This window comes from Perna viridis, chromosome 14, assembly GCF_037379345.1.
Source record: "Perna viridis isolate PV_CMFRI_1.1 ecotype Kerala chromosome 14, ASM3737934v1, whole genome shotgun sequence".
NCBI classification, from domain to species: Eukaryota; Metazoa; Mollusca; class Bivalvia; order Mytilida; family Mytilidae; genus Perna; species Perna viridis.
Genome location: NC_142458.1, coordinates 19,911,760 through 19,926,472, shown reverse-complemented (window position 1 = coordinate 19,926,472; position 14,713 = coordinate 19,911,760). Strand labels below are relative to the sequence as shown.

The window sequence follows — 14,713 nt, the reverse complement described above, 5'->3', positions numbered from 1 at the left end:
CTGTTAGATGTATTTCTAAAGAAGACTATAGATGTATATGCCATGTTATTGATAAGAACTATCTGTCTGTTATTTGCAAAGCATATCTCCATTCTCAACGTACATCTCGTTTGATACCTACTTCATATCCATATTGTTCCTTCATTCCTACTCAACAACTTCAATTTAATGAATTTGTCAGACCCTTATAGATATATATATATATCTTCAACGTCATTATAGGAGTTGTCGAGCTTATTTTTATTTATATTATTTTTTTGCGTTTTTATTTTCGTTTCCATAGGCTGTACATCTTTATTTCAGAGTTGCTCTCCCCTTTCCTCAAGTACTTTGCTTTTTTATATGATTTTAAGTTAAATTTTGGTTCTTAGTCGTAGCAATTCCGGAATTCTCCGGAATTGTTTTCCGTTTATACATTTTTTGGCGTTTTTATTTTCTTTTCCATGGGCTGTACACCTTTATTTCAGAGTTGCTCTCCCCTTTCCGTCCGTTGCACTTTTATATGATTTTAACTTCTATTTTGGTAATTAATTGTACCAACTCCGGAATTTTGCGAATTGTTTTCCGTTTAGACACTTTTGGCGTTTTTATTTTCGTTTCCATAGGCTGTACATCTTTATTTAAGAGTTGCTCTCTCCTTATTTTCCGGAAATACCCGTCATTGTTGTAATTTAGTCATCTCCATTACATTACGTCATATACGTTGTAGTGCCTCAAAAGCGGCTGTATCTAGTATTACCGAAACTGCCGCTGTTAAAATTGAGTCACTTTTGAGGCACTATGCCTGCGCAACAACATTTACCTGGTAATTGCATATATTGCAATAAAGAAATGAGGAGAGATAATCTTCAACGTCATTATAGGACTTGTCGAGCTGTTCCTGAGCGAGCTGCCCGTGATTTTGCTTATGTAGACCGTGTAAGGGGTAGGAATAATGCTCAAAATCAGAATAAGTAGAAGAAACGTAAACGTAAAGGTAAAGGAACATTATTTTTCTTAACTATTCAAGTTTTTACCAAATACTTGTTTGGAAAATATTTCATTTGAAATTATCTCCTTGGATTTCTGGTGTTTGTGTTGGAAATGAATTTGGAATTGGAAATAAGAAACATTCTCATGTTGTTGTTGTTACTAAGAAGAAAATGTCTTTTAAAGAGTTTAAAGAACGTTTTCCCCGCCGCATAGCTGATATACAACGTTGTAAGAAGTTGAAGGACTCTGTTAGATGTATTTCTAAAGAGGACTATAGATGTATATGCCATGGTATTGATAAGGACTATCTGTCTGTTATTTGCAAAGCATATCTCCATTCTCAACGTACATCTCATTTGATACCTACTTCATATCCATATTGTTCCTTCATTCCTACTCAGCAACGTCAATTTAAGGAATTTTTCAATCATTTCAATGATGAAAAGAAAGAGGACCATTTCTCTAACTATTGGGAAACTTGGACACCCCGTAGATGACAAGCAGGTGTTTTAAACCATGTACTACCTACTCAAAATAATCGTCAAATCGTATGGGTTTATTCTGAAGCTGGAGGTACCGGAAAAACTGAATTGGGAAGATATATTGAGGACAATAAGGATGGTATTATATTTACCAATTGTCCCACTGCGCATGTTGCCTATGCATACAACGATGAATCCCATGTTTGCTTTAATTATACTAGAGACACTCTTGATTCTATTAATTATGGTGTATTGGAAATGCTAAAGGATGGAAGAATATTTTCTACCAAATATGAATCTAGAGCAAAGAAATTCATTCCACCTAAAGTATTCTGCTTCTCCAACTTTGAACCTGATAGAACTAAACTTAGTGATGATAGATGGATTGTTTATATGGTTGATGATGAACAAAAATTAATTTTGTGTTAAATATTTTCTTGTTCAATAAATTTTAAATTTCAATTAATATTCATTTATACTATCCTCGCATCCGTCGTCCACTATTTGCATACCCCACTATCCTTGCATCCGTCGTCCAACTAATAATAAACAAATTAATTATTTTAATAACTTTATTAAAATTAAAATAATATATTTACAAATATTTTATGTACTGCATCTTTGTCCTCTAAATTCAAGTGTGTACATGCATCTCCATGTTATTTTTGTATTCGCTGGTGTTTCATTATCTACTGCCCATTTTACTCCATAATGTACCACTCCTGGATATCCACAATCCAGCCATGTTTGTCTTGGTTGTATACCATGTTGATCATTTGTTGCTCCATAAACATTTGTTGATACTCTTGGATAGCATGTATAATTTACAAATCTTTGTTCATTTAATCTATATATACATGTTTTTGGATCTGCCATCAAATTAGCTGGTTGAATTCTTGTATTATCGTCATAATCTGTTTTTAGCATCAATAATCCATCTTGATTTCCAAGTTCTATATTTTGAGTATAGAAATATATTTTTACTTTTTTAATTCTATACTGATCATACATCTTTCCCCATGTATCATAGCAATGACAATCACTCAATCTGAATATAGATGCACCAAACCTTGATGTTGGATCTGTAGTTGTAGTTTGTACATCTATTTGTCCATTATGTATTGCTTTAGTTACATAGTCTGGCTTCGAGACCGTAACCGTCGTACCCCTTCTATATCTCCTTCTGTAATACGCTTTTTTTCTGTAGTATGCTCTTCTTGCTGCATATCTCTTCCGTCTATAGTATCTAGCTCTCTTGCTGCTTCTAAGCATGTTTCCAAAAGCAGTCGAATAATTTCTCTTAGGCATCTACGTATTTCACGTCCTCTTTCTCCCATCTAATTTTCAATTATGAATTTTTGACGTTACTTACGTCGTATTTATACTAGTCGTCAGGGACGTCAAATATGACGTCATCAGTTTTTTGCATGTCTGAACTTGTTTTATTATTTTCGTTCATAACGTAACGTCGATATTTAGTTGTATCTTCATCCGGAATTTTTCTTAATTGTTTTCCGTTTAGACATTTTTGGCGTTTTTATTTTCGTTTCCATGGGCTGTACATCTTTATTTTTGTGTTGCTCTCCCTTTTTTGTCCTTTCCTTTTTTTATATAATTTTAACTTATGTTTTGGTTATTACTCGTACCAATTCCGGAACTTTCCGTAATTGTTTTCCGTTTAGACATTTTTGGCGTTTTTATTTTGTTTCCATGGGCTGTACATCTTTATTTCCTCAAGTACTTTGCTGTTTTATATGATTTTAAGTTATATTTTGGTTATTAGACCCTTATATATATAGATATATATATTGTGAATAAATTTTCTAAGATAATTTTTAAAATGGATATTCTTGTTTTATTTCAAATTTGATATAGGTAAACACTTTTCCAAATCTATACATATTCAGTCCCAGTACCACAAAATAAAAAAAAATGTGTAATTTCAATATCAACTTACTTCTTGAAAATGATATATTTTTGCAAATTAAATGAGTGCGAACAGTTGAAATTACCGTTATGGTCTTACATTATTGTTTAAAATGTTAAAATTGTAAAACTACATGTAAGTATCATACATGTGGCTGTGTCACATTGATTTCAGTCCAATATCTCAAAAATGAAGTATTTCGGCAGGTTGTAAGAATGCAAACAATTTTAACTTTAATAATGGTAAAAAATTATTGTTTAAAATATCAAAAATGGCAATATTAGTATACGGTTGGTGATTGCGACACTCTTATTTTGGAAAACAATTTCAAAATGACATATTTTTGCAAAGTGTATGTGTGCGAACACTTTTAATGTACCTATTAGTCTAAAATTATTGTTAAAAATGTTAAAATTTTCAATCAGTATTATGTTGATGGTTTTAATACATATATTTCAAAGTAAATTCTGTCAAAATAATCATCATATGTGTGACACATTAATTTCTCAAATGCCTCGTGCAGGTCCTAGTGTCAAAAGATTGGGCCTGCAGCACCGCTAAGCTTGTCGTAAAAGGCGACTAAATAGAGCTCAGAAACCTAGCCGGTGGCAAGGTGCTCTGCTAACAGAGCAACTGGGTTGTATGCTCCATTCCTTCCTTTTTCTTGTTGAAATCAAAATTTGTTGACCCCATTATCCTTGAGTCCCGTCCCTTGTTTCATTTCATCATCATATCATGTTCATTTTATCATCCCATTTCAAGTTTATCGCCTGAATATAACTGAAATATTGCTACTCGGGCGTTAAACGAATCAATCAATCAAATTCTCAAAAATGACATATTTCTGCAGATTGTAAGGATGCGAAAAATTTTAATTTTCAATAATGGTCCAAAATGGCAATATTATTATCCTTTTCCAGGTTGCAACAAATGACATATTATTGCCAATTGAAAGGGTATCAACATTTTGTTTTTTGTTTTTAAATTGGTCTTGATATTATTGCTCAATATGTTTAATTTGTCGATATGAAAATCATGCGATTGCCTCCGACACAAAATTATTTCAATCCAAATTTTCAAAAAATGACATATGTTTAGAAATCGTATGAGAACGAACATTTTTAATCAATAATGATCAGAGATTAAATATACTTCAGGTAAATATAAAACAAAATGTCAATGATGATGAACTGCCACACCTGTAATCATTACAAAAATACAAGCTTCTTTTAAAACGAAAACTACTGAAATTGCTGACATAGAATTGTGATAGGTACGTTGTTTGCGGAAAAAGGCAGAACAATTCTTTTTTTATTGACCAATCAGAATTATTCCCCCACTCCATTCCCCTTGCCCTATCCATATACCCCATTCCCAATGCCCCATTCCCTATTGCCACATCCCCCATTCCTTATTCGTCATGCACCATTGTCTCATCCCCCATTCACCATTGCCCAATAACCCATAAAAGGGAAGTTTATCTCATACAGGCAGCTGGGTCTATGTTCTATTGTTCCGTCTGACTGGATACTTCCCTAAACCAAAATGTTTCTTAAAAATGAAAAAACTAGACAAAAAAATGCTGTGATGCGTCCGCTTTCATCCTTCAGAAATAATATACAAAACCACATTATTGATTTAATCATTCAGATAGAAAACAAAATAGGAGATGCATTATTTAATAAAAAAAATATCCGTGAAAGTTTCATCAATGCCATTCAACACTTTCAGAAGAGTAAAGATAAGAACACGCGGCGGATAAACGGACATACACCATTATCACTACAAACTTTCACATAATATAATGATATAATAACGCCTGTTCACTCTCGACTTTATGTCTGCTATTATTTTGTGTACATTCAATCATTGTTTATTACATGTACAGTACTAATTATTACTTCATAGGCTACAAAGTTCATGTTTTATCAGGAACATATAAAAAGCTACCCACATGAGGCAAAACAATCAAGCTTTCTATCAAAAGTTAATTTAAAACAACCAAGATACCTAATTTTATTAAGAACGTTACCGAATATGTAGTGTTTATTTTGGCCTTCAGAAAAATCTGCAATGCTTACATCGACACCTGCAAATACACAGTTCATTTACAGCCAATGAATTTGTAAAAGTGAAAATATAAACAATGGTACAAATTTACTGACTTATAGAAAGGAAATTCGTTATTATAATATTCAGTTTATAACCTTTTTGAGAATTGAACGAATTACAGGAAGAAAACCAAAGACTTAAGCTAAGACTGACCTGCAAGATATGTTGTCGAAGAAGAGTTGGTTTAGTGTTACTGTCATGTTCCCACGCTGCATGTTGTAGAGTGCTTATATTGCACCAAAAAGTGCCCAGTTTGTCGTAAATATATCGATGGTTCCGTTGATCTCAACATTTACTTCAAGGCTTTCAGGTTTATAATACGGGTTATTGATCATTCTCTTGTATGTCTTTTTTGTATTGTTACGACGTTTATTTGTATATTTATAATTCTATATATATTCAAGAAAATAATTCCAAGCTTTACGATAATTTAACATGGGTAGACAATAAAATATTTGGTGCGCAATAGATAATAGAATTTTTTTTTTATAAAAAAAAAAATTATTTGTTTTTGTAAGTATGTTATTTTATGATCATTGTTTGAAATTCACATTGTTTAGTTTCAATGTTTTGTTTTGAGGTTTTCGTTAATGCATGGATGAATGTGAAAAGTGTCTGTCTGTTATATAGACAAACGTGCAACATACGTGTATAGAGATTTTATGGTAATCATATGATCATCATATAATAATACTATTTTTATATTGAGCTCCAATCAGTTATTTATCATATGTTGCAAACCACATGATTTTTAAATGTGACACTTTTAGCAGTGAATATTTTTAGTTTTGATTACCGCTTTAACTTTGTAAATATAATAATCTGTTTCCATGAAATGTTCATTTAAAATTTTAATATATATTCAGACATAAAGATGAGCAATGGGGCTATGGGTAACCAAATAGTGCGTGTTCAATATTACCTTATCAACATAAATTTCATAAATTTACTTTAATATTAAAACTATTGTTCGGAGTTAACGTAAGCATTCTTGTGATATTTAAGATCAAAGAACCAGTTTTACAATTCAAGAGCTCGACCCCCTTCCGCATTCTCGAACCACATATGCTATTAAAGTGTGAAGTTAAGTCAGTAACATATTACCAAGGGGAGAGTTGTATTTTATTCGATAGGACAGTTTAAAAATGTTAAAATCTTTCAGTACGCAGTTCTCTTATATGTTAAATAAGCCTGCTCTGTGATCTGAGGGTTTCTTCGTTGTTCATTGAAGATCGATGGATGGCCTTTTGCTGATATTTTCATCCCAGTCTCTCTGTCATATTCACCATACCTATTATCGTTAAAAATATAACAATGCGAGTTATATTGAAGGTTAGAAAAATCAAACGCGTCAATTCAAATATTTTTGTTAAGTTCAAGAATGTTGGACCATGATCTTCAATGACTAACCTTTGAAGTAATAGACAAATCAAGTTAAATTTTCTTGAATGCTTGAAGACATGTTTCAGAAAAGATGAAATGTAACGCATGCAATGTTTGTTTGTTATTCATGTACACGTATGTATAAATGTCAGAATAGGTCCAACGATATTTGAAATATTAAATAACAAGCATTGTATTTACAAGGATATTGTAATTAGTAAGAATATGATACAATAATCATCAAGGTGAAATACTCGACCATTTCTTGCAATGTAGTTTAATGTAGAAATTATGACTGTCCAGTAGTAATATCGGTTTACCGGGACGGTGTGCATTTATTTTGTTTTGTTTTTGTTATTATTTTATTTACAAGGTTGATATATGTATTTAAGCATTAAAATGTGTTTACATTATTCTACATTATTAACAACATTCTTTTGTTTTCATATGGTATGTAATTACGTTCTAAGTCAAATGAGCCACATATGTGTAACGTATGGAATATGATATGGTAATCGTATATCTTAGTTTACAAATGATTATTTTATGATTGTCATATGTATCTATTCCAAAATAAAGATATTACAATGATATGACTATCATAACTATGTGGCATTATAATGTTTGTTAATTTGTGTGTGTGTGTGTGTGTGTGTGTGTGTGTGTGTCTGATTTCCCTGTCTAGTCTATGTCCTTGTACTTTATATTTTTGCTTCAATCTTGTTTTCCTTGCTTATTTTTGGATATTTTCCTGTGTATTTAAAATGCTACACTGCTGATTTTCTTCTTTGAGTTGAATTAATTATAAACACTATCTATGGATTCTTATTGTTAAGATTTCATGATAGTTACCCCTGATTAAATACAATCCTGACATTATGTATGTATAAAACATTGATTGGCGTACCACGATTTCAAATTACATATTTAAAAAAGTAATCAAGAGAACCAAGGTTATAGCGGTAATCAAAAGAATGTAATACAGGGACAAAAACCAGACATGGAAAACAGACATACAGAACATAGAACAAAAAGTAACTAAAATCATACATACAAGGTAACAAAAGTAAATGAGCAACTCGGACTCCACTAAAAACTGGGAGCATGGACCAGGTACACCGGTCACTGCGGGTATCGGTTCCTTGGATTTAAATGAAAACTAGTTTGCCTTGTGATATTTCTTCTTTTAAAGAATTGATACACAAAAATGTAGCATTCTTTCATATTCCAATATATATCTATATTTATGATCAAGCACGTCAATATAATTGACACTAAACGGGTATATGTATCAATAAATACTTACTTAATATTTTTCGGTGTGATTAAAATAAATTATTTTTTGTAATGAAGTATATTTGTAAAAAATAAAGCACACTTATATATTAATAATATTATTCGTTTATCTTAAGGCATGGACAAGATGTAGTGGTTGGGTAAGCGTCCTCTGATTTTCTAAAAACAACTGCCGATTTGCTTATAAAAATTCAAGTCTGCAAAAGTGCATCTGGAAATTTCCAAAAGTTGAAAAAAACGTTTGAGAATAAATAAAAACTGGGTGTATGAACTAGGTGCACCGGCGGGATAAACGTCCATTGCTTCTCTAAAAACAGCCTCCAAGTTGCTCATAAAAAGTCAAGTTCATGGTAGACGAAAGAGTAAAGGAAAATTAGGACACGTTGAACAAATGCATTTTCATTTTGCAGATCCATACACCGTTATGATCATCGAATTCATGACGACGACCAAGAAACTTATATACATGTAGTTATGATTTCGATCGGATATATCAATAAAACCCTGTCCTAAAAGTTGCAACTTGGCAAAGTCATTACATGAGTTGTGATATTTAACCACCATAAGCAAGTGCTGAAGGGATGTTGCCACAGATGGAAAAAAAGTTGACAAAAAGGAATGAAAAGTGATAGGGTTTGTCGTAAAGTTTATTAATAGTTTTTTTCTTTAACATCTATCATTTAGAATACGCTTATAACATTGAATAATCGTCCTTACACGTGATGTTTCATAAGTTGTAGGAACACATCTTCAAATTATTCAATTATGCCATACCAAAATGAAATTGGGTTACTTTTATTGATTATTGTCGTTTGTTCTATCTATATCTAAACTGAAATAATATTATATAGGGGAGACATGCGAAACTTAATCATAAGAATTGAATGTTTTATTTTTTTTATATTTCATCTATTTCTTACCGTGTTAATCGTACGCTTTTCTTAAATAAATAACATGCAATGTACCAATATCATATACCACTCAAATCTTCGAAATTTACATTCATTGAATGGTGCAGCACAAGGATCATCTCTGTCAGTCATCTATCAAATTAAAGAAATATGTAATTTTTTTTTATTTTCCGTACACAACTCATCCTCCAGCCATTAGTATGAAAAAAAAAACTATTCATACGAATGAAGTGCATTATTACGATCAATATCCACTGTGGATTAGACCGATCAATATGGACTATTAATTTTCAGAGTATGAAATTAATGGCTAAAATGCTATTTTTTTTCAATTTGATAATATCATGTAGGTGACTGCCACACATATTTCAGTCAAAATTCGTTAAAAAATGTTATATATTTGCAAAATGTATGAGTGCGAGCACTCTTAATTTCCATGAGAGTCTAAAATTAATGACTAAAATGTTAAATTGTTCAATACAATTATCACATAGGAGACTGCCACACATATAATATACACTCGTTTCCAAAATTTCATGCCGATAATATTTTGCAGATGGTTATTAGATCAAGCGCAGTCATAAAACATTCATACAAACACCATTACTGAGCATCTACAAAAAGTAATGTTACAGCAAAAATGATCTGGCATAAGCAGTTTTTAAATGATGCCATACTCAAACTCGATCGTCAGTTGCATAAATGGGCTCTCATGAGACCAATGAACTTTTCTCCATGAAACGCACTTCCAGTGAAGAATGTTTTAACACCAAAATCCATTTGCTCTGTGTAAACAAAACGTCATTAGCTATAGGCAGATGTTGCAAGACAGTTCATCAATTTAAAATAAAAATAGGTTGAGACAAATCAGCTTAAAGAGGGCATGAAAAATGACTCATTTTAAAACTTTAATTTCTAGGCATACAAGTGAAAAGTATGCAAGTGCAGGTAATGATGCGATAAGACATGCAATAAAGTTTATCCCACAGGTAATTAATCAATAAAGTCGTAGTCTTCCATTATGGATTTGCATTACAAAAAGAAAAAAAATAAAGATCACAGACAACTTCATAAGTCAATATGCAAGTCATATTTTGAAGGTCGTTGTTCCGGGAGTACTGTGGGATTCCCGGATTACCGAGTCAATGTCAATGACACATGCAGCGGTTGGCGTTATTTAGTACCATTTTGCGAGGTAAAATATACTTTTGCAAGTCGTGTCTTAAACGCAGGTTTTTATTTTATGGGAAACTCAGATAATATGAGGTGTAAGGCTAGCCATATTAATTTGACTTCAGATGACGATCCATGAACGAATAAACCCAAATTTAAATTGGTTACATTCAGAAATTAATAGTGTTCGGACTTCAGCGCCATTTGTTGAGATAAATTGTTCGTCTCGATATACTTACAAATGACAGGTCAAAAGACTAAAAAAAAAACAAATTTACTAGTGAAAAAATGACAGAGACTGCAAAGAACATCGGTTTCTGAAGACATAGATACATATAACTCGCACACTAGTCAATGTATGTCTAATGGAATAACTGTGTTGACATGAAACGTGAAAAAAATGCAAGGAATGAGACTGTTTCCATCACCTTACGTACACGCATTTGCCTAAAATACTCATTCTAGTCAAAATCACCTAAGCGGTAGATTTTCGCGAAAATAACAAATAATGCAAATAATTTGACAATTGAAAATGTAGAAGTGCTTTAAATATGGACACAGTTGACGACATGCAATATTTAGGTATCAGTTAAGAAAATCGTAAAGTATCCAAATTATGCCTTAATGCAGCGGCATATCAGTTCCTACCATCATTATAGATTGTTTATTTAGACCAGACCCCAAAAATGATGTCCAAGACTGTTTTTTTTTAATGCTGCAAGAGATGCTTGGATTGAGCTGGAGGTCTAAGATACTGGGATGAAGGTGATGATCCATAGGTAGAAGATGTCCGATGGTTTCTGAAACATGTGCATATGTACTTAGAAAAAGGGTTCTGAGTTAATCAGATGTGTACAAGAAAAACACCTACATGTAATGGTAAGAATATCATTTGCAATACAACGTTCGTATTCAAAAGAGATGTATTTATACCATTTTCATTTAAGGCACACATATTTGTGTAGTATAAATACTACACATACAATTTTCAGTTCACAGATATTGTCTGGATACATTTGTACAAGTCATATCTTAAGTTATGTATTTGCATGTTTTTAGTGCCTTTTTTGTCTTTAAAGAAGTTTGTTCGGTAGGGGCATAATTTAGCCTCAAAAGCAAAGTCTACTTGAAGAAAATTTTGTGTTGTTTCTTCGGCTCTTTTAATTTGTTTATAGCTGATTTGATTGATTTATAGTAATTGGAGATTTTCCATGTACAATTATCGGCCTTGGTCGTTGTTACAGATAATGGTCCATAACGATAATCGCAATAACTTCGCTTTATGTAATAAACAGATAAAACAATATCAGCTACAGATATTAGGACCGTGTTATTAGCAGATAGTCTCAAAGACGCGGTTTATCAACTACTAGTAAGTCTAAACATACAACACAAGAACCAGCTTATTGGGAAACTTCCAAATATACGTCGTGTAGAGTTACACTGGTCTTCACAAAAGAAAGTAACTGGAAAAGTTGTCGAGGGAAAGCAAGAGAGGTTCTGCGATGGAAATACGTGCAAGTCAAAGATCACCTGGGGATACGTCAAACAGTATTGACCTGGCATCGGGTATTCACGGTAAGGCATAATGATATTTGTTTACACAAGAATGATTTAAAACGAGTAATTTACAACATATAAAACAGATTTGTTTTCCATTTAACAAGGTAATATAACTGACAAATTAAGGGTGGAAGAATTTATCAGCTTTTGTTTTCATATAATAAAACCAAAGGGTGAAAGTAGAGGCGAAACGACCCGAAACTAACGGAAACGGGGGGTAAAATAACCGAGATGGCACACATGATTCGGGGTAAAACAACTCGGATTCTTTGGGTAGGTACAAGTAAAAACAGGAGACAGATTTAGACATTTTAAACATACTTTGGTACAGACTTTGCATCAGCGTAACATCTTGTGTAATATGGGTTGACATTGAGCTTAATCAATTATGAGGAAGATTGAACAACATTTATTTGTTTCAACATGTGTTGTTGGTATAAATGACATTTTCTGTCGTTATTTTCCTTAGGTCGAGCAAAATGACTACGTCACTCTAAAGGAAGAAAATTATCAAAAAGGTCTGAGAAATATCCAAAATGCTTTGCAGATAGCAGCTGCACAAGCAGTTATTGAAATGGTATACTCGAATGAAAAGGTCCCACAAGCAATATTTTCTCAAATTTATGATGCTCTCCATCAGGCTAGACTTAAGGTCGCACCTGAAAGCAAAGTTCATTTCAAAAACAGCTCGCTTTCTTGGGACATGTTGTTGACAGTAATGGAATTGCCACTGATTTTTTAAATGTTTCCGCGATAGAAACGGCCTACCCCAACCAGTTCGAATGATATAAAAAACTAACAAGAAACTTGCTCATATTATAAGCGCTTCATAAAAGACTTTGCTAAGTTAGTAAAGTTACTGCAGCCCAAGTGAAAATATGTTGTCTTCGAATGGGACTAAGATTATATCATTGTAATAAATTCTCCCAGATAAGCACTTACCTCAAGTCTAGTGCTCATTCTCTTGAAAAGGAATTTATCTTGGCAACTGATGCCAGTGGTACTGTTACTACTGAAGTACTTACACAAATTGGCGATGATGGCAAAGAATATTCAGTTGAAAAACTATAGGAAATCATCAAATACACGAGAGGGACAGAATGGATTAACTCGCCGAGAACTAATAGACATTATACAGGCAGTCAAACATTTTAACTATTGTATATATGGTGCTCATTCACCAATCGAAAAGATCATGGCGTACTACTTACCTAGCTGTAAAACTTTTAAAACCCTGAAGGCCAGTTTGAGAGAGAGGCTACTAAATGTAACAATTAATGATTTTATTATAAGCAATGCAATTGAATAGTAGAGTATTATATGTAAACCAAAATGGCATGATATTTCACACCTTGTAATTTCCACAAAGCATACTGGAATCAGTGGGACAGACTAGTTCTTGCTGTTCGTACACCTTATCGTAAGTGGAAAAAGGAAGTAAAAAGTATGCAGTATGTTTTCCCACATGTTCATATGAACCAAGTTTTAGAGTGCTAACATAATGATCCCCTAGCAGGTCACCTATCTTTTAAACGTATTCACGCAAGAATTCATCAAAGAGTAATCAAGGGAACCCACATTCTAGCGGATGCAAAAGAATTAATCCAGGGATTAAGACCAGACATGCCAGATTACTGTAATTCACGTGGATAAGCACTTAAGAAGGCTTGTGTGTCTAAAATATATATTATTCAGTATTTTTATACAGAGAATTCTTCAAATCTGGATTATATATGTTAAACGAGAAGATTAATGATCCAATATTGAAAAAAGATAGGGAATCAACGTTCATTTAAAATATTGATAGATGATCTGTATTAAGTATATGTAGTAGTAACATCTTACTTGAACATCCTTTTTCATCTGCACCATCTCCACAATCATTATCGCCATCACATATCCAACTATAGTGAACACAGTTTCCATTACCGCACCAGAAATAGTTCCAATTACAGTCTTAAATTAAATATTTGATATTAGATATACAATGTATAAACATGAAAAGGGTACAGCCCACTTTTTTCGGCAATTAAAAAAGACAAATATCATTATTCCAGCCAAATATCAGTACATGTATAACCCTTGTTTATTTAAATACAAATGATCATTTTGTTATGGAACCGGTAGAAAAATATAACTAATCATATGGCTTCAGCTGGATGTGAATATTAATGTTAAGCTATTTTTTTAAACCCGGTAGCTTTAAGAGCAATGCTTCGTCAGACTTTCTAATAAGAGAGAAAGGAAAACAAAGCGTTGGCAAACAGAGTATCTTATATTGACAAAAACAATTTGTTTAAAACTCACATCCACAACCAAGATCCTCTTCCCCAAACTGCAATCTGGTCATGCGTCACAAGCCTAGCTACTGGAAACGCATTCATTGTCTAGGCATCTGTATTCGTCATCGCTATCACGTGGACTAAACACTAGCAAAACATTGTAGAAGTGTAAACTAAAACGCACCTTATTTGAATTGCATTATTTCATAGACACTAGAACTAAACGAATAATGAATTTTCATGAATGTTTAAGCGCAGGATGACACATTTTTAAATTGGAATCTTGTCCAGATGATAATAAAATGGGTTGGTTTCAGGCTATCAATTGATTATTCGGCCTAAATTTGGCAAAGAATTAACATTTTCCTACAGAAAAGGTTTCAAAGTCTCGGAACCATCCCCGTGGATCTGCCATTATATCATAATATATTTTATTATATTTCATAATGTATCTGAATATTGTTCAACATACTGTAAGAAAACAATGATACACTTTTTTATGTTACAGGTTTTGCATTTAATTGTTCGTTTTGTCCCTAGTCTTGCCCCGTGCATGTCCGGGTGTTAAAAGAATAGGCCTGCAGCAGCGCTAAGCTTGTTGTAAAAGGCGAC

The 14,713-nt window shown here is 32.6% G+C and overlaps 1 long non-coding RNA gene across 1 annotated transcript; it reads right to left on the bottom strand.

The window, feature by feature from the left end:
* Positions 1-6,470: 6,470 nt before the first annotated feature.
* Positions 6,471-14,388, bottom strand: LOC148598556 (uncharacterized). The gene is made up of 4 exons (XR_015918693.1): positions 14,127-14,388; positions 13,665-13,775; positions 9,093-9,215; positions 6,471-6,784 (listed from the first exon to the last, which is right to left on the bottom strand). It is a non-coding gene; the product is annotated as an uncharacterized LOC148598556 (long non-coding RNA).
* Between the last annotated feature and the right edge of the window lie 325 nt (positions 14,389-14,713).